The 22778-nt window shown below is 50.5% G+C and overlaps 1 long non-coding RNA gene across 1 annotated transcript; it reads right to left on the bottom strand.

Moving 5' to 3' along the window:
• Positions 1–17750: 17750 nt before the first annotated feature.
• On the bottom strand, positions 17751–21782 carry LOC147413146 (uncharacterized). The gene is made up of 3 exons (XR_015184105.1): positions 19927–21782; positions 19518–19590; positions 17751–19173 (listed from the first exon to the last, which is right to left on the bottom strand). It is a non-coding gene; the product is annotated as an uncharacterized LOC147413146 (long non-coding RNA).
• Positions 21783–22778: the final 996 nt, after the last annotated feature.

Here is a 22778-nt window from a genome sequence, read left to right as displayed (position 1 = left end):
GAAAGGTGTGGGAAAAGGGCGGTTAGGAGATCCTTCACTATTTTTCTTAGCCTTTTGTCTTGAATGAAAGAAACTCATTCATTAACAAGGAAAATAATTGCAGGAGTTCTGCATGGAGTGACAGATTTGAAACTATTAATGATATTGCTGTAGAAATCATTGCTCCCGTAGCGATTTATTTCTTTTTCTTGGCATGAAGAACAAATTGCATACTCAAAGCCAAAGCAAAACAATAAAACTAAGTAGTTTGCATCATTACAACTGGTTCCAAGAACATGTAGAAGAGAGGTAGCATATAACTTTTATTCTTTAAACAGGTCTATGTTGCAACAATAATTAGCAGCTATAATGTGCTATTGAATATATTTGGGCCTTCTTCACCACCAGCCCTGTTCCGTGTGTGTGGATCGGTTGCTTTGCTTTCACTCTCCCTTTTGTAGTTGGGCTGGCTGCTGAGACTGTCAAAAAGCTGTCCGTCAGCTCTAGTGCGAGCCCTTTATTGGTATTTTTCCTAAGGAGAGCTCATTTAAAAGCCAAGAAGGTGAATGCCTTTGGAAGGCCATAAAATTACCGTAGTACCAGTAATCTTCTGTTGGACTACCTATATGTATAAGCTCACTGAGGTTTAAAATATAGTGGATGAGCTTCTGTAGCTTAAACGTAGCTTTTCAGTGCCCTTTGGCTTCCAGTTTTCAGCGCACAGCCTCTAGCTGCCGTCCTGTCAGGGCACACATCTCCCAAAGGACCCTGTGCCATGTCTGCTACCCCTACAACATGTCTTGTGTACCCTGAGCATCCGGATTGCTCTTCCAGAGATACAAATGGGCCTGACAGAAGTGGTCCCTGCTGCAGTTGGTTTACAGTCTCGAGAATGTTTTCACTACTTGAAGCCGTAGCTTACAAAGCCAGTTAGCTTGGATCAAGCAAACAAGCAAGAAGCTTTCAGTTTCTTACCTGCTTAGTACCAGCCAGGATACTATCTCAGCAGTGTGCAAATGAAGGCATTTGTATGTTTACTTACGTGTGTCTAGCTAGATGTAAGACCTAGGATTTTGGAAGATAGCAAAGCACCCAGACTTTTTGCCAAGTGGAATTACAAGAAATTTCCTAGGGGGTTGGACATCTATCCCTGATTCCGACTGAGGGTCTATAGTTCATTTAGGCACTTTTGGAAAATCCCATTCTGTACCTGTCTGCACCTTGGAGTGTCTTAATCACCTAGAAAAACTGGCCCCGTGCTCCCTCTCTTTTGAGTCTTGTGGTTTATGGTCTATTGTAGCTACACCTGCCCTGGAGAGCTCGTGCTGTGCCTGTAGAACTCAGTGTTGGCTTCTGCTGGTGGTTTCCTTAGCAGCAGGCTTTCTAATTGTATCCTGCAGATTCCCTTGATCAACTTAACTTTTAAAGTTCCACGATCTAGGATATAAGCCCGTTAGCTGAGAGGATTTATCAAGTGGAACCACAAGCGTTCCTGCCGTTCGTTAGCGTTTCCCTTCACCGAGGGGAAAATGAAATCTGGCCACTCGTAAACGTGCTCCAGCGTTTTTAGTTACTCCCATAACAGGGGTAGTGTTCTTCTGTTAACTCTCACGGGCCTTACTGGGAATATCCAGCTGCCTTGGAAAATCGCCAGCCAGGTTACGGTTGCTCAAGCCCCGTTTCCCTTGTGAGAAAGCCCGTCGTTTTTAAACACGGCCGTGCGTCAGCAAGACCCCGGCAGTGGGGATTGTTCCTGCAGGGAGCAGCCTGATGAATCCCAGCTGCTGCTGCTCAGTGACGGAGCTGGACGGGTCTGCCCGTGAGTGCTCGGCCAGCGGTTCCGCAGGTACAGGCAGCCCAGCTGGGAGCTCCTGTCCTTGCTGTGCTGCTGCTTTGGCAGCCGCCTGCGGTAGGAGGGGACAAGTGTTGCCCTCCCGCAGTTTGCTCCCTCCCCTTTGGGGAGAGCGGTTGATGTTCAGCCCTGGCTTTGCAGAGCAAATCCATTCATACAGCAGCTCACTTGAACTGCTCCTGTTGAGAACCGACGGAAGGCTGATCGCTGCCTTGTCTGGCGAACGGCAGGCGTTCCGGTTCTCCTGTGATGGACAGCCTGTCAGCTCGTCGGATTTCTCTGTGGAACAGTTCGGTTACTCGAAGCAGCAAGGCTGATACGAAGAGCTCACACACCTCATTGCTAGCGGTTCTGTGCTTTCCACTCTGCAGGCTGGAAACGTGATTCCTGCGTGGGCTGTGGCTTTAACAAGGGGAGGCAGAGCTGCTTTGCTGTGTATTTCCCTCCCACCTCTTCCCTTACCCCCTCCTCTTCCCTTCCCTCCACCAGGCTATTTTTGTGGCGTACTGAGCTCCCAAACCGAACTGAGGGAAAGGGGAAAGGGGCGAGGTGAGAAGTGTTGCAGTCCTCAGGCTGCAGATTAAAGACACGGGCCCTATTCAGAAAAGGCGGGGGGTGTGGGGGGGTCAGCGGGCCCTGCAGGGTTTTGTTGTTTACAGCCGTTCCTGTAAATCCAGGCTTTCACACGGCGGGTTCACTCGGCACTGAGCTGCTTGGCCACTGAATAGTTTTCCCCCTTGCTGCAGCCTTCAGGCAGCAAATGCCGGCTGGCAGGTTCAGATGGAAATGGAAGCAAGCGACGCACGTGCGATGGTGATCCTGCCGCAAGGCGTGCGGGGTGTTGGGCTGGGAACCACTGCAGGGACTCCATCAGAGGGCCAGGTTCCCGGAGCTGTTTCTGTGTGGGACACCCAAGGGGTTTTCTTCCTTCTGCGCGTGTTTCTGTGCAGGCACACGCGTGAAACGTAGGTGCTTCTCTGTGCCGTGGTGGGGCCTGGCGGCAGCTGGTGGGTGGGAACATGTGCAAGCCCAGGAGAACTTCCTGCAGCTGCCCTGCCGTGTGCTTCAGGGTAAAACAGCTCTTCTGGTCCTTTGCTGCCATCGAGAGCTGCTGAGTGCTCGGGAAGGTGTTGGGTGTTGGGTTCCTCCTCCCTGGGGTCAGCACTGGTCCTTGCTGGGTGGCCTCCCACAGCAGCCAGTGCTGTACGCCCCTGTCAGCCGTCAGGCAGACATCTGCAGCAAGATCAGCAAGATACTTGGAAAACATCACTGTTGCATTTTGTGAACGAAATAGGTCCCCATCCTTCCCCTACTCCCCAAACTGTTGAGAATCCAGAGCTTTTCCCCCACCCTCCTACGTGTAGCCTGGCTTTGTTTTGGTGCCTGCTACCAAGAATATAGCAAACAAGTGAGATGTGTGCTGTGTGCTCTGGGCCAAAGAAAGTTTTAAATGGTCCCAGTTTATTGTATGCAGCCATGCAGCACGGTACATTTGGAAGGAATGCTGGGATGATGTATCAGAAATTACTGAAAACAAAATGATACTGGTAGTGGTTTACATTTGGTGCCTGGTTTGGGAAAGCATATACTCCAATATTCTAAAATACAGATCTCCTAGAGAACAATGAGTGCAAGTTAGGGAGCATCATGCTGCATTTATTGCTAAATGTATGTTTTAATTGCATTCAAACTAGAAAGTAAACCAAGATTGTACCTGCAAAAGAACTGGAATGGTGTCTGTTTCCCAGAGCGAGCGTACAAACACTGGAGAGCAGCTTGCAGGACCAGAACTTCAGCCTGCTCTGGGTGATAGAGCCTCAGGAGAGGGAAGAGAAAACCCACTTTTTAAAATACAGCTCTACTGATCTTATTATTTCTTCTTATTAAATTGTGTTGTCAGTGAGACTCTCGGCATGTGATTGAACTGTTAAAAATCAAGATATTTAAGGATTATTTACTGTATTAAATCCTCTTACAAGGGGTGCGCTCTGTTGCCCTGTGAATAGTATAATGCCATGACTGGCGTAACGGGTCCTTTTCCTTTTCTTTGCTAGCACAAGGATGAATTTATGAAGGCAAATCCCGGGTACAAGTGGTGCCCAACAACAAACCAACCTGTGAAAACCAAGATGTCCGCTGTTAGAAACAGGAAAAAGCTGCGGGCCTTGGCATCAGACTCTGCAAAAGATTTACCAAGCCAGAGGGAAGTGACAGAAAGTGAAGAAATGCCCCAGTTTAACTTGGGGATGGCGGGTGAGATTTCCATCCACGTTACTCGGACGCAGTGTCCTTGTTTTGTTGGAGGGTGGGTGCGGCATTGAAACGGAACTGTGACACCGCTTTGCCTTACTGCACATGGGACTGCCATGCAAACACCTTTCCTGTCCCTAATTAAGCTGCCAGGCTCTAGTTAAACCTCTGCATAACAACTTTCTAAAATTTTCCTTCGTGCATGATTGCTGTCGGGTGTCGAGTCCAGATCTATGGCGGCATATCATAACCCACACTGCCTTTGGGGTCCAGATTTGGTTGATTTTTAATCCCAGCTTGTCTGTTAGAGATGTTCATTTTCTCATCAAAAAGGGAAATGCTGGTTGTGTGCATTCTGTTTCACTGTCACAGAGCGGTGTTCTGTCGTTAGGAATTTGCGTTTACGAAAAGAGCTTATGGGTGTCTGTGAAGTTGGAGGTGTTGACATTCTTGTGGATGAATGTACAGGTGGAGCTAACCTTTATTTAACCTGTATTTAAATCAAGAGAAGTGTAATTTAATTTCACTTACACTATGCTCTTTTCCCCATTATACCTTGGAGGGGCAGATTCGAACCCTTGAAACATTTAAAAAAAAATAATAATCTGTGAATAAGTGTAGGTGAAGTGCCTGAACTGGTGAAAGGCAGATCATCTCTCACTGATACCCACAAATAGAACTGTTGCAACCACGACCTGGAAATACAGAGACATTAATGTTAAATACTGTCAGCTTAAGAACATAACGGTCAAGGTAGAATATAATTTTTCCCCTACCATCCTTTTTTCTTTTTTTTTCCTTTTTTTTTTGTGCTTTAAAGTTTCTAATTTTATAAATACTGATGTATTTGAAACTTTGACGTATCCTACCTGGTTTATGACAGCTTATGTGGCAGATAGGACTTTTCTGCTTAGAGGGGTCATGGGCTGGAGGGTGGAAAATGCTTTTCTGGAACAGGTGTAAAAGGATAAAAAGGCTTGTAAGCCTTTTTGCTAGTATAGTGGTTGTAAAAATTCCAGTCATGAAATTCCTTCTGGCTATGAAGGAACTGGGAAATGTGATCAAAATAACGTTTTTCATGATACCTAGTTATGATATATGGGAGACCCATTCTAAAAATCGCAGTCCCCTTCATCAGGCCTGCTTTTGCTCTCAGAGAGTAACATTTATGGTCCTTAAGGTTTATTGGCGTAACACGAAGAACAAGGAATAGGTCCTGATCCGCCAGTCTGCCGTTCCCCACTGCTCCTGCTGGGCTATCCCAGTGTAGAGTTTCTGAGTACAGAGAGGTCTTGAATCAAAGTAGAGGACAGAGAATGTCAGAATTAATTAGAAACTAATCTTCTCCATTGTTTTATCTACAGAGCCATTCACTTCTGAAGACGGCCCTTTTGTGCTACATGTGATTTAATTGATTGATTGATTGATTTACTGCAGGCTGAGTCAGTGAGTGTAGTAATTGCCAGGGTCTCACCCCAGCCCTAATGCCAATGAGTGCTGGCTACTGCTTAGGGATAACAACAGCTCCTGAAGTCACTGCAGCTCCTGACAGAGATGTTGGCACATCCAAATCACGACCAGCCTGCCACGCCAAAGGGATGAGCGTTTTGTCAGCTGTGTGCCAGTTCATGCTGAATCTGGTTTGTGGTGTTCTGCTCCCCTCAGCTTCCTGTGATAGTGCAACTCAACGCTGACTCTTCTATCCAGCACAACCTCTTTTAAAACCCAGGCTGTATACCAGCTGATGAGCTAAAAGGTAGCTGAACTACCTCAGAAACACTTTCACCTTTGACATGTCACTGGCTGTCTTGCACCTTCAAGGCATGTAGCTTCCTTAGGACAGGGATTATATGATTCCAGAATAATTCCAGGAAATTTGTTTTACTTGTAACTGTTAATCCTGTCTTGATTGCTTTTTCAATATTGCATTTCATTTTGTAAAATGGAATAGAGGGAGAGTAAGATCTTGCTTTCTTTTTTTAAAATCCCCCAGAGGCCAGATCTCTCCTCTATTTTGGCATTCCAACAGGAACCACTCCACCTTTAAGTTTCTCATGCTGACTTATCATTGTGTCAAGAACCTGAGGTGTGGCACCAGCACCAGGCTTCTGACCTGCAGACCTGCTGGTGGTGTCCTTGCTCGCCCGGCCCAGGAGTTGTAACTGAGCAGGTTTTCCTCATGACGTGGCTCACCTGTGATGTGTTGGGGCAGAAGGCAAAGCCCATTGCTGTTTGCAGGGGGGTGTTACCGGTGCAGCATCTGCTCTCGCAGCTGCAGAGCTAAGTGGGCAACAGCTTTCCCATATGAATGTGCAAGATTCCCAGTGCTTTCACATTTCTGCATCAGGAGAAAACCTTCTGGGCCAAAAAGCTTTCTAGTGAGGCAAAGAGTGGAAAAAACACACTTCCTAGAATAGTCAATATCCTGAGAGAGATGCAGTTTTTGTTTGTAGAGAGCAGCTTCATTCTGCTCCCAGGAGGAAGTTAGTTGAAACTGGTACCTGCTGGCCTTCTTTCTGCATAGTTCTTCCTCGGTTCTTTCTTTCCTCCGATGGAAAACCTGCCATGATGGACAAGCCATCCTGCCGAGTTTCTAACCAGACCAACACTAACAGAGTATGTCATTCCCAAACAGTGAGATGCTTCCAAGCTTCATCAGTAGGAAAAGCTGTTGAGAAAGTCACAAATCATTTACCATTCTGCAACTCAAGTTCTTGACTATTTTCTCACTACTGTTGCTTTAACTGTGAATTGCTTTAAAACAGCACTTAAAGCTTGTAATTTTTCATACCAGTAAGTTCTTGGTGCCATAAGAGAAACGTTGTGCTGAGACGGCCCTACAAACAGGTGGCAATGTTGGTATGTATGCGTTTTGTCTTCTCTTAGATGAAGTTACTGTGTCATTTGAAACCTTAGTGGAAGGATGTTTGGTTTTCTCAAGATCAGACATCTAAGTGCCAGCCCTCTGCTACAGCTGCAGCAGAAGTATTCAAGTTGCTTACGCACCAAAATAAACTTTCCCTTCCCACTTAGCTGTCATTTTTTTCTCCCTTCCTCTTAATTTTTATATTTAAATTAACAGTTTAAGTGTTTGCTTACTTGGGGAGACCCCCAGTGCTATGTTTGTCCTGTTACAATAAGCTACTTCCTTGAAGGGCAGAGACCCCCGAGAAAACATTTAGAAGGGGGAAAGAATTTTAGAGCCGTAAGCTGGATGTGCTTCAGCTGGCCAGAACTGAGGAGGGGGGAGGAGACCTGCAGGTAGCTGAAGGGAAGCACTTGAGAGCAGCTGGGAGACACCAGTGTGCTGTGGGGATAAGAAAGTGCTGCCCTGCAGTGTGTCAGGGCAAGTGTTTTCAGGAGCCCTCGAGAAGAGTTATTGCCCCTGAACAGCGCCCAGCTGGGCTGATGTGGTTTCCCTGCTGACCCTTCATGTACCAGCAAGACGAACTCCCCCTGGAAAAACTGGAGAGGAGAGCTGCAGGGATCACTGGGACATGGGGGGTGGACCTGTGTGATGACACCAGGAGTTCTTGATTTGCTTAGGCTAGAAAAGCAAGTGGAAGAAGAGTGGGGTGAGTGCTGTAAATGCAGACGAGGGAAATAACGCTTTAGGGAGAACAGTTACTAAGCTAAAAGGTATGGGCACCAGAAAAAATGTGTACCGCCTGGCCCTGAGTGAATTTAAGCTGAAAACTACAAGAAGACTCATAATGGTTAGAAGATTTGGGTTCTGCAACGGCCTTCCAATGGGAATAAAGAAAGGAGAAAGCAACCAGCCAACTCCTTTTTGCTTAATACGGAGTTCAGTAAGTCTATGATGAGCCTGGAGGCCTCTTCCAATCTCTCCTTCCTCCAAAAGAACTGCCTCTTCAGGCATTGTCTTTCAAGATACGTGTTCCCTTTTCACTTTTTCATTGCTCGGATGTCCCTTGTTTGAAGGAGTGAACTGTTTGCTGATCAAGTATTTTGATGGCAAAAAGTGCTCTGCTGACAGGATCACTTCACTTGTGGATTGTGCTTCGGGACTTGCTGAGCCTTCCCATTTTCTGTCTCTATTTCTTCCATCACTGCTTGTTACTAGATCCTACTCTTCTGACAGTGCCTTGTCTCTTTGTAGACACGTAATACCTTTTGTTCCCTTTTTTATTTAAAAGTAAAAGGTTTAAAAAACCAAACCAAACCAACAAAAACCTGTACACCTTCTACCTGTTCATCACAGCAGCGGTTTGAAGCCAGATGCTCTTTAGGCTGTGTTCTTAAGAGGATGAGCCGCTCTTCTGTCCTTGAGACAATGGATGAGCTTGGGTTCCTCACATGGCCTTCCTCTGCTGCTGTTCACCGCTGCTCTAAGAAGGTATGGAAGAACCTACCCGGTGTCTGTGAGCGTGAGGTGCTGTCTGAGGGAGCCCTTTTGGCAGCATCTCTGGTATTGAATTAAACAGCACCAGCGAGTGCTCCCGTGAACTGGACCTTGATCATCTGCAGTGCTAAATCATTTGGAGGTTTACAGTTACAGGTTTGGCCAATGTCATTTAAAAAGCTCAACAAATTCCCTGGCACCACTGACGAGTGGGAAGGGGCCTGGGGATTTCCCAGGGGGCATTTTCAACGCAGCTACTCTGCACCCAAATTTTGCACAACAAAATGCCACCAAATGGACAAGACTAACACCTTCAGGAATGTCAGGCATCACGAGTTGCAGTACTGAAGGGGTACACAAGTTCCTTCTGAGCCCACTTTGTTTGGGTGCCTTTTCTAAAGATGAGAAAAAATTTTCTGCCTTCATCCCAGGAAAAAGAAGCTCAGGAAAAGGCAAGTCCTCAAATCAAAAAAAAGTGGCCTTTTTCCCAAAGTGGACCAAGTGGGAACAAAAACTGGAAAAAAGCCGTTTGGTTTCGGTCGAGTTGCGGATTAACACTGTCCGAAGCTTTAGTTAGGTCAGTGTGGTAACTGAAGCGTGAGCTCTCTTCATTGCAGCCCAGTGAACTGCATCCAACACTCAAATAATCACAGTTAGTCAGAATTCCCGAAAATTACCGACCCCACTGGGCTGAGCCATGTTCTGGGTACCTGCTGCTTGTGTACCAAAGTAGTTCCTTTGAGAACTTTCCTGGGTTACACTACCATAAACAGATTTAAATGACATTATTTACTCCCTTTAAAAAAAGGTGCAATATTTACCCACTCAAGAGGTGGTGAAGAGGGTTACTTATATTTTGAGAGCACTTTGGAAGCAGCATTTAACGTTCTGTGTAGGTGTTCAGTCATCCTAAACAGAATTAGACTAGAAAGAATGATCTCTCTGCCCGCTTGGAGAGATTGCATATGGAGGAAGAGTAAACAATTTTCTAATATTGACAAATAATTGTGATAAACATATGATTTTTCCATTGTAGAGACAAGATGTTTAAACTGTTCGCATTCACTGTGAAGAAATTAAATGTATTGGAAGAATAATTAATGATTACAAATGCATTAAAACTTAGCAAGGCTCCACAGAATTACTTTTCCATTATCTAACTTCTCCGGGATGTTGGGTGAATAAAAGCAGAGCCATGTTTTTGTTTGTTGGTTTTGGGGTGTTGTTCCCCGCCCTCCCCCCCACTAGGGCTGTATGTTTTAGTGTGGTATATTTTGGAGTAAATGGTGCCAGAACAAATACAAAGCTAATTCCCACCCCAAAGCATCAGGTTTTAGAATATCCCCAGAAGATTGAATCATTTGACATTTTTCTTCTTGTTTGAATTGTTGTTGTTTTCTTTCTGGTGTAAGGACTTGTGTGTGAGGTTTATTTACTGGCTTTATTGTCCTTTTTTGTTTGTTCCCCTCGCAGAACAGACACATTTCCTGTATGAATCTGTGCAGCGAACAGAGCTGAAGTCACCAGTCTCACATTGATTTTTTTCCCTAATTTTAATGTATGCAGCTGATGTAATCCATGTGTACTGACTGAGGAAGGCAGAGGCTGCAGTGTACGTTCTCCTCACAAAGCTGGATTAACATATACTAGTTTGGTGCTTACAGTGTGTTTGCGCTGCTTCTTTCCCAGACTCATCCCAGAAGGGTTTGGGCTGGAAGGGGCCTCCAAGGCCACCCAGTGCCACCCGCTGCCCTGGGCAGGGACACCTCCCACCAGCCCAGTCGCTCCCAGCCCCGTCCAGCCTGGCCTGGAGCCCTGCCAGGCAGGGGCAGCCCCAGCCGCTCCGGGCAGCCTGTGCCAGCGCCTCGCCGCCCTCCCGGGAAGAGTTTCCTCCCCGCATCTCACGGGAGGGAAGCGCCCCGCAGCCCCCGGCCCCGCCGCTGTCCCGCAGGGCAAACGCCCCCGCAGCGGCCCCGGCCCCGCGCCCGGCGCCCCGCTCCGGTCGGAGCCGTTTCTGCCCGCGCTGCCGGTGCCGCCGGGAGCGCGGCCGCGCGGTTCCCTCGGCTCGGGGCCGGCGCCGTCGGGCCCCGGGGGGCCGCGGGAAGGGGCTGCCAGGCCGGGCGGCGGTGCCGCCGCGGGGGAACCCCTAGAGCGCCCGGCCCGGCCCCGGCCCGCCCGTGCCTTGGCCGAGCTGGGCTCTGCCCACGGGGCGGGGGGAGAGAGCCCGGGAAGGGGCAGTGCCCTCCTTCCTTCTCACGCCGCTTTCGCCGCTCCTGCTCCTTCCCCCGGCCCCTCCTTGCCCTCCTCCGGGGGGGCCAGAGCGGCAGGACCCGGGCGACAGGGCCAGAGCCCCTTCCCGGAGGGGCCCGGGTGGCGAGCGGAGCGGAGCGGGGCGGGGAGGTCGGGGCGAGGGGGCAGGGAGCCGCGGGGCCGCCGGCTGCGGCGCGGGGGAGAGGGGAGAGAGGAGAGGGGGCCGACTACTCCCCTCTCCCGCGGGGAAACCAGTGCCGGGGACACGGGGCGAGGAGGGGAGGGGGGGAGCGCCGCTCTCCCGGGCTCCGCGGCGGCAGTGGCCCCCGCGAAAATCAAGTCCCGGAGCTGTCTGGGGATCGGGCGCGCAGCAGCCCACCCACCTCCCGCGGCCCGGCCCGGCCCCCGGCCGTTGCCCCTCCAGGCGTTTCCCGGGCCGGACCGGGATAATCGACGGCGGGGCCGGGAAGAGGGGACGAGCGGGCGGGGAAGCGCCGCTGCCGCTAAAGCTCGTCACAGCGGAGCGCCGGGTCGGCACGACAGCGCCGGCGAAGCGCTGCCAGCGGGAGGGGAGAGCTTCGGCCGGCAAGTCGCGGCCGGACGGGATCGGGCCTCTTGCCGGTCCCGGGAACGCCAGCGGCCGCCCGGCAGCAGTCGCCTCTCGCTCGGGGGCACCCGCGCCCGTCCCCGCCGCGCCCCCTGCAGAGCTCCGCCTTTTACGGCGGCGCCGGGGGGGGGGGGGGGGGGCAAAGAAAAGAGGGGGCTGCGGGGACTGCAGGGGCGAGAGACCCCCGCCCCGGGCACGGCGGGACCGGGGCGCGGCGGGAGCATCCCCGGCACCGGGCAGCCCTGGCGGCGGGTGTCCGTCCGCCCCGCAAACGCCCAGGGAGGGCAGGGTGGGCAGCAGCGGCAGCACCGAGACCGCCCGCAGCCGTCCCGGGGCGGGCGAGCCCCGCCGGCGCTGCCCCGGGACGGGGAGGCGAGGACGGGCGGGTCCCCCCGCGGGAGCTCGGCCGCCGCCGGCCCCGCCGCTCCCCTCCCTCTGTCCGGGCGGCGGGGACAGCCCGGCCGCCCGGACAGAGCTCGGCTCTCCCGGGGGCTCCGGGCCGCCCCTGGCAGCGGGGCCAGAGGAGCAGCGGGGCCCCGGGCGGGCTCAGGGAGAGCATCGCTCCGCTCCGCACCCGGCCTCTGGCCCCCGGTCCCGAGGAGCGGCGCCGAGCGCGGCTTCCCCCGCCTCGGCCGGAGGACTCGGGTCTCACCGCGCCTCGCAAGGGGCAGCGGGATCCGCCGCCGGAGCCCGCGCGTGGTGCCGGCCTTGCCCGGGACAGCGAGCCGGGAACGGCCGTGGGAGCCGGGTCCTGCCACCGGCAGCCAGAGAAGCCGCGGGGGAGAGCGGGAGGCCGGGCCGGGAGGGCGCGGGCTGCGCAGGGGGAGAGAGCGCAGCGGCTGCCGCCCGCCGGGGCTCCTGCCGGCCCGCCGGGAAAGGAGCCCCGGAGCCCGGACAGCGCGCTGGGTGCGCCTGACGTCACCCCGCCGGGCTGTTCGCCCTTTTTTCCCCTCAATCTGGCCAAGCTCAGCAGCAGCTCGTACACAGGAGTTACCCTTTTCCTCCAGCTGTCGAACAGTCGAATACTGTTTTGTTGTTACCTTTGTCGTTGAACTACGAATTCCTGTGGATCAACGGCCAGAAAGTCAGAAGAATTGGTGATTCGGGACTTCAGTACCCCTGGGGAAAAAGGGAAAAGGCCGGTGGTTCAGCCCGGCTCTTCCCTGTCTGATTCGTTACTATTATTCTATCTGGTGATGTGGACGGACGGGGAGACTCACTCTGAGCCCAAACGAGCCGGTTTATAAAACACCACCGCCTGAAGGGCTCCGTTTATACTTTGTCAAAACGACAAAACGGTGGAGACGCGCGGGGACAGCGCGATGGCGGGACCGCAGGAAAGGTCCTGTAAGAGCATGACCGGCTTGTTAATCGATTAATGTTTATTGAGTGTAAATATTTGGTAAAGTTTTTAGGAAAACAGGCGATTCTAAATGATTAGACCAGTCAGCAGGGCTTTTGAATAACGCATCCCATTAAATACATCTAAATATCTCTGTAGCGATTGCTTTATTCGCAGGGCATCCCCCGCACCTTTCTCTCCCGTTCATTTGTTTTTCCGCCGCCGGCAGCTGGTTTCGTCTTGGCGTGTTCGCCTGAATATCAGGATCCCCAAATACGTGTTTCTCCCTGTACTTATAAACCGAACGTTTACAGAAAATGCTCTTTCAGCCTTGAAATCGGAGCGGTAATCACTTGGAAATTTCGAGTCGGAAGCAAAACTATGAAACTAAGGGGAAACCGAACTGAGCGCGTATACATTTTGCTGGTTGGTGACTTCTGGTTTGTAGACAGCATTTAATTTAGACAGATTTGATTAGAGACGTATTTTCCCCAATAAAAGCTTTTTCTTTCTGTTTCAAATTACAAACGCTTTTCTCCTCCCTCCCTCCCGACCCCCCGCCCCCGCGCCCCAGTGCATGATTTTCACGTTTCCTTATTTCCACCGGAAAAAAGGCGATTATTTCCCATCGCTTTCCCCCATCCATCCTCAATCTCGCTACAAAAAGAACTGATATTATTATCACTAATGACGCACCCGAAAGGCGCCTGCGGGGCGCGGGGTGCCGGGGAGCCCGCTCCGCTCCGTCCCCGGCCACGCTCCCGCTCCTGGGGGGGCGAGGGACGGCCGAGCTCAGGGGACACGCCGAGGGGGCAGGGCCGAGGGCTCGCACCCCGAGGCCCGAATCCTTTTAACGACGGCGCGGCTCGGCAGTGACCGACTCCGGCCGGAGCGGCTGCCACCTCCCCCCAAACCGCGCTCGGCCCCTCACAGACACCCCGCTCTCTGCCCGCAAACCGCCCGCGCCAGCGCGCCCCGCGGAGGCGTGCGGAGAGCGGAGCGCTCACGGCAGCCGCTCCCGCCGGCCCCTCCCGCGGACGCGGGGCTCGGGGGGTCCCGCTGCCGCCCCCGCCTCCCGCCCCCGCTCCCCGCCGTTCCCGGGGCCGGTCCGCCCGCGGCAGAGCGGGACGTACCGGGCGCCGGGCGAGTCCCCGCCGGCTGCGGCTCCGCTGGGAGCGCGGAGGCGGGCGGGGCAGGGCGGGAGGGAGGAGACCGGCAGGGCGGGGGTTGGGCTGCGGGGGCTGGAGCGTTCCACAGCCACGACCCCCTGTCACTCCTCCCACCGTTCGGCACCCGAGGCCCGTGCTCAGCCTCCGGCCCGGCAAGTCTCCCCCCGGGGGAGCGGGGACGGTCCCGCAGCTCCACCGCGGCGGGCGGCAGAAACCAGCGCCCCGCGCTCGGCACGGAGCCGCCGTCCTGCCCGGCACCGGAGCGCCCCGGGGCAGCACAGACAGCTACCGCGGCCCTCGCTCCGCACCCTGGAACGCAACAGCTCCGCTATTTCAGTCAGAACTGCTGACAGTGAGGGAGAGTTCAAATCCCTGACAGACAGAGGTGCCTCTCTCAAACGGTCCTTCGCCGGCACAGCCCGGCTCACGCACGGGCAGACCAGGCGCCAGCAGGGGCTCCCCGGGGGCCCGCTCTGTCCCGGGAACCGCGCTGCGCACCCCTCTCGCTCAGACGGACACGACCAGCGGCAGCACCGCGGGGGCCGGGGCGTCTCTGCGCGTTCGCCGCGGGGAAAGGAGGTTCGTCAGCGCCTGGGCTCTGCCCCAGCCGATGCTGAACCAGACCCGACGGGACCTCCTGGGCTGCAGCATCTCCCCACGCAGCGAGGAGCAGGCGAGGCGCAGCGGCTCCCGGCCGGGCTCTCACGCAGAGGGTCGCGGCGAGCGGCTGCAGCCTCCCCCTGCCCCGCGGGGAGGAACTTGCCCAACTTTCGCAGTGTCGCAGCCCCGGGCTTCTCCCAAAGCGCCCCCACCCTCCTTCTGCCCTCGCAGTCATAACCCCTTCGTTATCCTTGTCTGCACTTTGAACAGCAAAACCCACAGCCCGCGCCTCTTCCACACCTAAGCCCCGCTCCCGCTCGGCCGACGCCTCCTCCTGCCCCGCGGGCACCAGCCCGCACCCCGGGCAGCGGAGTCCGGCAGCGCCCGCCCGCCGGGAGCCCCGCGACGCCGCCGGGGCCAGGGCCGCCGCTCCCCAGCAGCCCCCAGCGAGCAGCCGGTGGTTCCGCCGCTCCCCGCCGCCCAGCCCGGCCGCCAGCCCAGCCCCGGGCCGGCCCCGCTCTCCCCAGCGGCGGCCCCCGCCGCGGCAGCACCGCCCCGCCCCCGCCGGCCCTCCTCCAGAGCCATCAGCACCGCTGGCACCGCACGTGACGTCAGCTGTAAATTCCAGACCCGACTGCCGAGCTGCAGGCATTCCAGTCACAGCCTTGTCAGGCTCATAAGCCTTCACGGGCTGTTGCACCGCCGTCCTCGGCTCCAAGATCCCTCCCAGCACTCCCGCCAGCACACCCTTTCTTCTTGAAGGCTGCCACAAAGGGAACCAAGGAAAAAATCACGTTCAAAAGCCCAACCTAAAGAGTGAGCAGTAAAAGCAAACCCCAGAACTGTTAAGATAATCGCTGTTCAGAGGACAAATTAATGTGCAAGGTGCCTCGGGCACCAATGATTTGGCTTTTCCCATAACTACCACGAGCAACTCCGAATGCAGGCAAAGCTCTCAAGGGCAGGGTAAACAGCTTGTTGTTCTTTGTTCTCCTCAGCCCCACTCACCCACTGGTTAGATACCCTTGTTAACTGAAACGGGACTTCAAGAGTTAACTGTTCATTCTCAAAATGGTAAATGCTAAAGGAACATTGTTTAAAAATTCTGCAAATATTCTTTACTTGAAGTTTGTGGTTTACATTAAATAGGTGTATGCTGGTGACTGGCTAATTATTTGAAAGAGCTCCAGGCCATATTTATTACTTCCTTACCAAGCAGCCAGCAGACACCTCCTATAAAATGAGAACAACAGAAAGACGTCAGGGAGTTTCATCTCCCAAACCAGGACTCTTTTTCTGGGAAGACATTCTGCTCTACAGGCAGAGGAAGGATGACGTGTTACACACAGATAATTACTGTTTGATCCCCAAACTGCACAAGTAAAACACAGTTGAACTATTGATGAAATGAGCCTTCAGGGTACATGAAAGCATAAAGTGTAAATATTTCCTGAACTGCCAGAAGTTCAGCCGTCTGACAAATATCAAAAAACATGGGGAAATGGGAGACTGAACCTCCCCCCCTTCTGTCTGCTCGTAATGCAGCAAAATAGAAACTACAAGATCAAGTTGATCTTCAGCTGCTCGGCCAACAGGAAGGGAAAGTGCCTGTCACAGAGCCCTGATAGCGTCACCTTGACAAAAGCTCCTCCACTGGGTGACACTGGGGTATCATCTCTAATCTGGTACAGTCAGTCAAGAAGGGCTCTGAGAGATGCACGGCCAGATTGGAATGCATCCTGTCTGACAGAGAGGAAAATGAAATATGAAGACAATTCTTTCATTTACAGCCCGAGCAAGGAAACCCACCAACTCACATTAAATGCTGGTAACACTACCAAGGATACAGTCACAATTATAATCTCAGCCATAAACAAACATACTCTCATTCAAAATTTCTTAGCAACGTACAATTACAAATAACACGTTATAATGACCCATGAGATTTCCAATCAACAGAATCGCTGTTAAGCTCCATAAGAGAGGCCACACAGAGCAACTCATTGTATCTTTCCATTTTGCACAGTTAAGACCAGAATGAACTACAACTGTCAAAAGAGAACAACAATCATTTATTAACATACAGCCGAATAATACCAGTCCAGTGTTGAAAACAGGGAGTACATTTATGTGACATTCTAACTATTTCTGAAAAAAAAACGGCCTCACCACAAGAATGGGACAGCCCTACACACATGGACATACAGAGTTGATTTTTTTTTTTATCAGAACAGAGTCTAATTCTCTGTTTAATTAAAATACATATTGATGTGCATAGGAATATGTGTGTGCATACACCACCCCCTTACCCCACCCCCCACCCCCCCCAGCATGGAATTCAAGTTTGTGAGAAAAGATGAACCACTTACTTCCCTAAGCTTTCAACCTGTCCCAGGCAGGCTGAAAACCAGTAGCTCTGCGCTATGCCAGCGGAAGGCTCTAACGGCTGGAAGGCTCACACGAGAACAGCACTGCCGCAGGAGCGGGATTCTGGCTCCGGTACTGAGGGAGCACGTTGCAGGGCTTTCCCTTGAGCTCGCTGCTGGATGCTGGGTGTCCCAGGAACACAATTCGTTGGCTTTGCAATACGCAGCACCAGGGACTCCACACGATACTGCACAACAGGTTGGATACAGTCACTGTAATTTCAGAAATGCAGAGTAAACACGGCTGTATCCAACTGTGCGAGTACACACTCACATTTCCTGAATTTAAAGTACAGACAACCAGTTTTCGAAAATAAACAGCCACGCTCTTGCTTTTAAGGTACATTTTCTATCACATACAGTGGAATTTTTCCATGTGTTTCCTCATCATTTAGCCCTAATAACTGAAAATCAAGTACTTCTAATTTTTACCTACGGAAAAATAAACACCCAACAGGCTGCAACAACATGTGCGGATGGCCATGCTGCAGTCAGGGAACAAGCGTTTACTAAACTGTAGTTTTGTTGGACTTGCAGAACACTGAAGAAAACACAGTATAACATGCAGCTGGTGAGCATTTTCCCAGTCATCATTCCAGAAACGAGGCACTGCATTATTATTTCAACATCTGGGAAAACAGAGAAATGACACAGGAGCTGTGTCAGCTGGTAATTGTGCCTCCAAGCTTTTAACCGTGAGGAGTAACTAGAACGTGCTTTGCAGCAAGAGAACTAAGGGGAGAATCCAAGTTAGCCCAGTTCAAAAGTCTGCTGCTTTGCTCTGGGTATCGTGCTTTCTGCCTGAGGATGCCACAAGTAGTATAGGAAGCATAAAACCCCAAAAGTTTAAGAACTGTCACCTTGTTCGAGACATCACAAAATGTTGCATGTGGAGGTAGCAACATGAGAAAAACCAGCCCTATTTATTTATTACTCAATGCTTTAGTAAGGCTTTAAAAGCACTGATAGCCAGGTATTCACTGTGTCCATTCACAATAAAAGCCAAAATAGCTGAAAATTACACACATGGGTGGCAAAGGACTGAAAATCCCAAAATATCCAAGAACAGCCCCATGTAATCCTGGTTCTTTTCTTTGTAAGCAACTCAATCACGGCTCCAAAGCCCTCTGCCTGACGCGCTACACATTCAAGTATTGTACTGAATGGCTTCGGTCTAATTTCTTTAACTCTGACGTTATCAATGAACTCAGAGAACCAGCAGCTTTAACCAGACCCTGCTACCTCACAAACAGGTTGGGGTCTCAAAGTGTAGCCCTGCAGCAGCATGAGCTGCTGCTGCTGCCTTGCACTAAGCTGTGTCCAGTGCTGAGCTCAGGTGTGTGATGAGGTGCTCAGGGACTGGATCTGGCAAGAGCGAGGGGTTTGGGTTGGTTTTGTTTTCTTTTTTCTAGTGTTCAGCAAGTTCTTCAGTCATCTGACTAATAATCCCTAGGTCTATGACCATCTCCCTCTTAGATTTGTTTAGTCTACTATGGAACAGTCATGATAGCTTAATAAAAGAAAAATCCACCTTTAAAAAAGGTCTTGTAAAACTTTATATGAGATACAAAAATATGGAAAACAAAATATCTGAAATCTGTTCTTAGTGCTATTCTGTTTCACATCTTTTCCAGCTAAGGAGAAAAGGAGTATCTACATAAATGGCAGCGATGATTCTTCTGAGAGAAAAAAAATTGTTTGAGGTAACTGGGAATTGCTGCAACTGCTGTTGATGTGATCTGGAAAGTTTCAGTGGGAACAAAACCTGAGTGCACAGAAGGAAAGAGCAAAGAGCAGTCAGGACAGGACATGCAGCCTGTTTCTGTGCTCACCCCCACGCACGGCCATCTGAGAAAATGACAGGCAGGACAGGCTCTGCGGGCTGCAGCCGTGACCGCTCAAGCACCCCTACGTCGGCAGCACGCCAGCCCCCCCTCCCTGGCCCTAGCTCTGCGTTTCTCCTCCCTCGCTCCAACAGCGGCACTTTTCGGGGAACGTGGTGAACCGGGTCAGGGAGCTGAACTGGCAAATACCAACTGAACACCACCGGGGTTCTGCGGCCAGGGACGCCCCCCGCCCAAAGCACAGGGCCAGCACCAGCAAGACCAACAAGAACCTGCACTGGGGCACGAGGTGACCCAGGCAACTGCAGTCCAAGGGAAAAGATGGCAACGCTCTTGAGTTGGGTTGGAGTGTTAAGGACCGGCAGCTTCAGACACTCCCGTTTCGGGCTGGCTCAGGACAACGCTGGTCGGCTCAGGACAGCAGTTTCCAAGTTGTCTTTTTGTCCACAGAAGTTGGCAAAATAATCAGTCCTGGTCAGCTCAGCTACAGTCTGTTAAGACAGAAAGCAGAAGGAGGGTAGGAAAGAAGAAGGAGGGCAGGAAAGAAGACAACAGCAGCGCAGACCACATGAGTGAGAGTAGTTGTCTCTCGTTTCAGGTGCTTTTCAGGGCTCGTGAGAAGCCATGAAAACAGTCTAGTTGGTCCAGTCCCTCGGAATCTGGGCAAGAAAAGCCCTTGGTATTGCTGGAAACTGCTGGGGTCTCAAAGGAAGAGCAGTGTAAGTATCACTCTGTCCTGCTCCCGCTCCCTCTGATGCTGGTATCGAAATAACAGAACCACACACGACTTGCATGACACATGTCCTTAATAAAGCCAGAGCCCTCCTTGTCTTACCATCAGATCTCACCCAGAGGTCTGCTTCACAGCACGTGTCACTCAGCACACAGTCGATGCAGCTTTGCCTGCCCTGGAAGAAAACCATCCCATCTTTCTAAGGCGTTCTCGATTTACTGGTTATTGTTTTAAAAAGCATTCATTCTCAGACTCAGTCAGTAGAAGAGACTCACTGGCGTGATTACCTCTGGGGCACTCATTGTTAAAAATAAACAGCTATTTTTAACCTCTGAGACTAACCATTCAGTCCGTTAGTACCGCTTTTGAATGCCCTTCCTTTACATTCATGTCATGCAAAACAGTTTTCTGTGACCTTATGAAAATACACACACTAACTGAAAAGATACTGGAGAATGATTGTATAAAGACTGTTTTGATTTTGTGAAGTGTGAGGAAAACCAGATCTTACCTGGGAGCCCCTTGGTCATACGTGTAAGAACTGAATGCCAAAAAGTCTCGCCATCTCACGCGTTCCCTCAATCCAATCCAGTTTGTCTGACAACTGCAGATCCCCACGGACCCAGCCAACAGAATGATCGACCGTTTTCCATGTGTGAAAGGCAACGCCTCGTTATAAACCATCAGGACAGTGTTGCTCTTTCTACTAATAACAACGAGTTTTTATGACAGCTTGTTACAAACCAGCAAACAAAATTCCCCCCAGGACATTCTCACACGGCTCTTTCAAAAACGTGGCACACACAAACAAACACTTATGTATTCTAAAGATAGACACAGACTGTGCTACAGCAAACTGCTGTTAAGGCCTATCTCAATGACACACTTTGTACTGTTTTCCCCACTCCCCCAAAGGACTACTGAAACAGAAACTCCAGTTGCTCTTCCCCTGTTTACAGGGTTTTTTAACTGAGTGGACTTTGGTGGAACAAACCCCTTCAATATTAACAATCCAAACAACTGTTAATATAAAACCTTCTGTATTAACAACACCTATCTCAGCTGCACTTAGATTTATAATTTCAGCACTAAACCAAGTTTCCACCTAGTTGCAAAGTATTTAACTTGAACAGAAATCATCTGTATGTCATGAATGACGCTCAGATCAGCACTCAGCTTTATGAGCTGTTCACACCACACAACACCAAATCACTCCAGCGAAGAGTGAAGCCCAGTGCGATACGTGTCATATAAAGGCTGTTTTTAAGCCGCTGTAGTTACTGCCTTAACATCTCGCACACTGTTTTGTTCTCCTTTGGAGCCTAGCTTTGTTGGCGTGCACCGTGAAGTAAAACAGAAACCTGGCAGTTCATTAAAAGTCTTTCTGAGGAATAGTACATACAAAATAGAAACCTTCCAGAACTTCAACATGGTCCATCTATTCAGATACGTTGGAACTGGGACTGAGCATTTGCTTTGGTTTTGTGTGTGTGCTTTAAACAGAAACATACAGAGAGATGAAATATTGAGGGTACAACTACACAACAGAGCACAGCACAACAGCAGAGTAAATAAGCTCATGTTGCTGCATACAGACTGTTCCAGTACCTGAGCTAAACTGATTATTTCTCCTTACGCTGACTTTAGCTCACACCTATTCCCATGTTAAGGATCTGGCCTTAAAAAGAACAAACAAACTGGAGCAAGAAATCCACCCGTAGACATCTGCCTGATCAAACGAATCAGACAGCACTCGGAGAGTAAATAAAGGAAAACGGTGATGAAGAACATGAAAGCCCACGTTTTCAAAAGGGTAATTCATTAGATGCACCTAGAAAAACACAGAGGCTGCGTTAACCTGCGTCATGTCTTTCATCGTCAGAGAAATCCCTACTTTTTAAAAACTGTGACAACTCAATTTATTAACTTTGTATTAGGATTCTTTGCTAAAAAAGGTAAACATACACACTTATAAGTCCTGAACTATTTACAAGTCAGGAAAGAATATCCCTCATCAGTTGAAAAGAATACGCTGAATTAAGTAAATCACAAAGGTCAGGTCTGAATTTGGTCAGAACAGGACTTCTAAGGACTGAACCATCTGAGTATTAAATGTAAGGTCTTAAACAGCAAAGCAATGAGTAAGTCTGACAGCTTAAAGGAAGTTCAAGTAGTTAATTTCGTAAAAGCACTACACTTGACAAGTTGTGAAATCGGGTAAGTTGTTCTCAAAACCCAGAAAGGAGTGAAAAGGAACATCATCACGTAACATGACTGAAAGGTAAGGGCTTCAGTATTTTACATTCCAGTGACACGCAAAACCCAGTCTCACCCAGCGGTAGAATGCTCTGTTTGAAAAGGTGTACAAACAGAGAACAGGCAGTTACACAAGTTACATGAAATGTTCAAAAAAATCTACAATAATTTAAAAACCCCCAGTAAGTCAAATACATTAACCTTTTGAAACTTTACCTCATTTCTCATTGTTCTCCAAACATTTAAGATAATTCGCCCAACAATATTGATTTCACTCATTGTATCTGACCCAAATTCATCCAGCTCAGCCGCAAATTGGTTCTCTTCATCTAAAGACGTTAAAAGAGAACAGATTTAGGCAAGTTACAGGACAGTCAAGACCAGACCAAGCTATCCCTCTTCCAATTTGAGCTCTCTAGAAAAATAAGAATTCATAAAGACTGTCACCGATTGCACAAGATTGTGTATTTACCAGTCTTCCACACGATCTCCAAATAACACTCCCCCAGGTTTTCCTGCTCTTGCACACCCAAGATAACGCTTCCTTCGTTTTCATTGAAATGGTGTCCATGGCAATATATTTTCCATAGCAAATATATTGGTTAAGCAATGCCCAATGTTACTTGAAAGCTACCTGCATGCACATGAGTGCACAACATAAAAAAAAAGTTATTTCTGCCCTGAAGGATTTCTAACTCAAGGCTTTACTTGTAAAGTGAGTTCTGGATAGCCCAGACGGAAAGCAAGCTCACACTTAGCGCATGACATTTTTGAGAGGAGCTCCTCAGTGTCAACATTTCCTTATCTTCCTCCTGCAGCTCAGGCAGAAAAGAATACTGACCTTACAAGAACACGAGTTCTTAGAAACATTTTAAGTGTTACACATTCCACTTCTGGGTGTGCATCTACCTCCTGTCACAAGAACACCGGTCCTATGAATACCAGGGCTGTGGAGATCACACCTACGTCCTGCAGGACCACTCCAATTTTATGTCCCAAGATGTTAAGGGCTACAACCCTGGTTCCCTTCGCTAGAACTGAACCCACGTTGTGTGGGACTTCACAACTGCAGGGAAGGAAGCCCAGCTGTGAAACACACAGGGACAT

The sequence above is a fragment of the Leptosomus discolor genome, unplaced genomic scaffold, assembly GCF_034619465.1.
Source record: "Leptosomus discolor isolate bLepDis1 unplaced genomic scaffold, bLepDis1.hap2 HAP2_SCAFFOLD_78, whole genome shotgun sequence".
In the NCBI taxonomy this organism is placed as follows: Eukaryota; Metazoa; Chordata; class Aves; order Leptosomiformes; family Leptosomidae; genus Leptosomus; species Leptosomus discolor.
The sequence above is the reverse complement of the archived record's forward strand: the minus strand, read 5'-3'. Positions and strand labels throughout refer to the sequence as shown.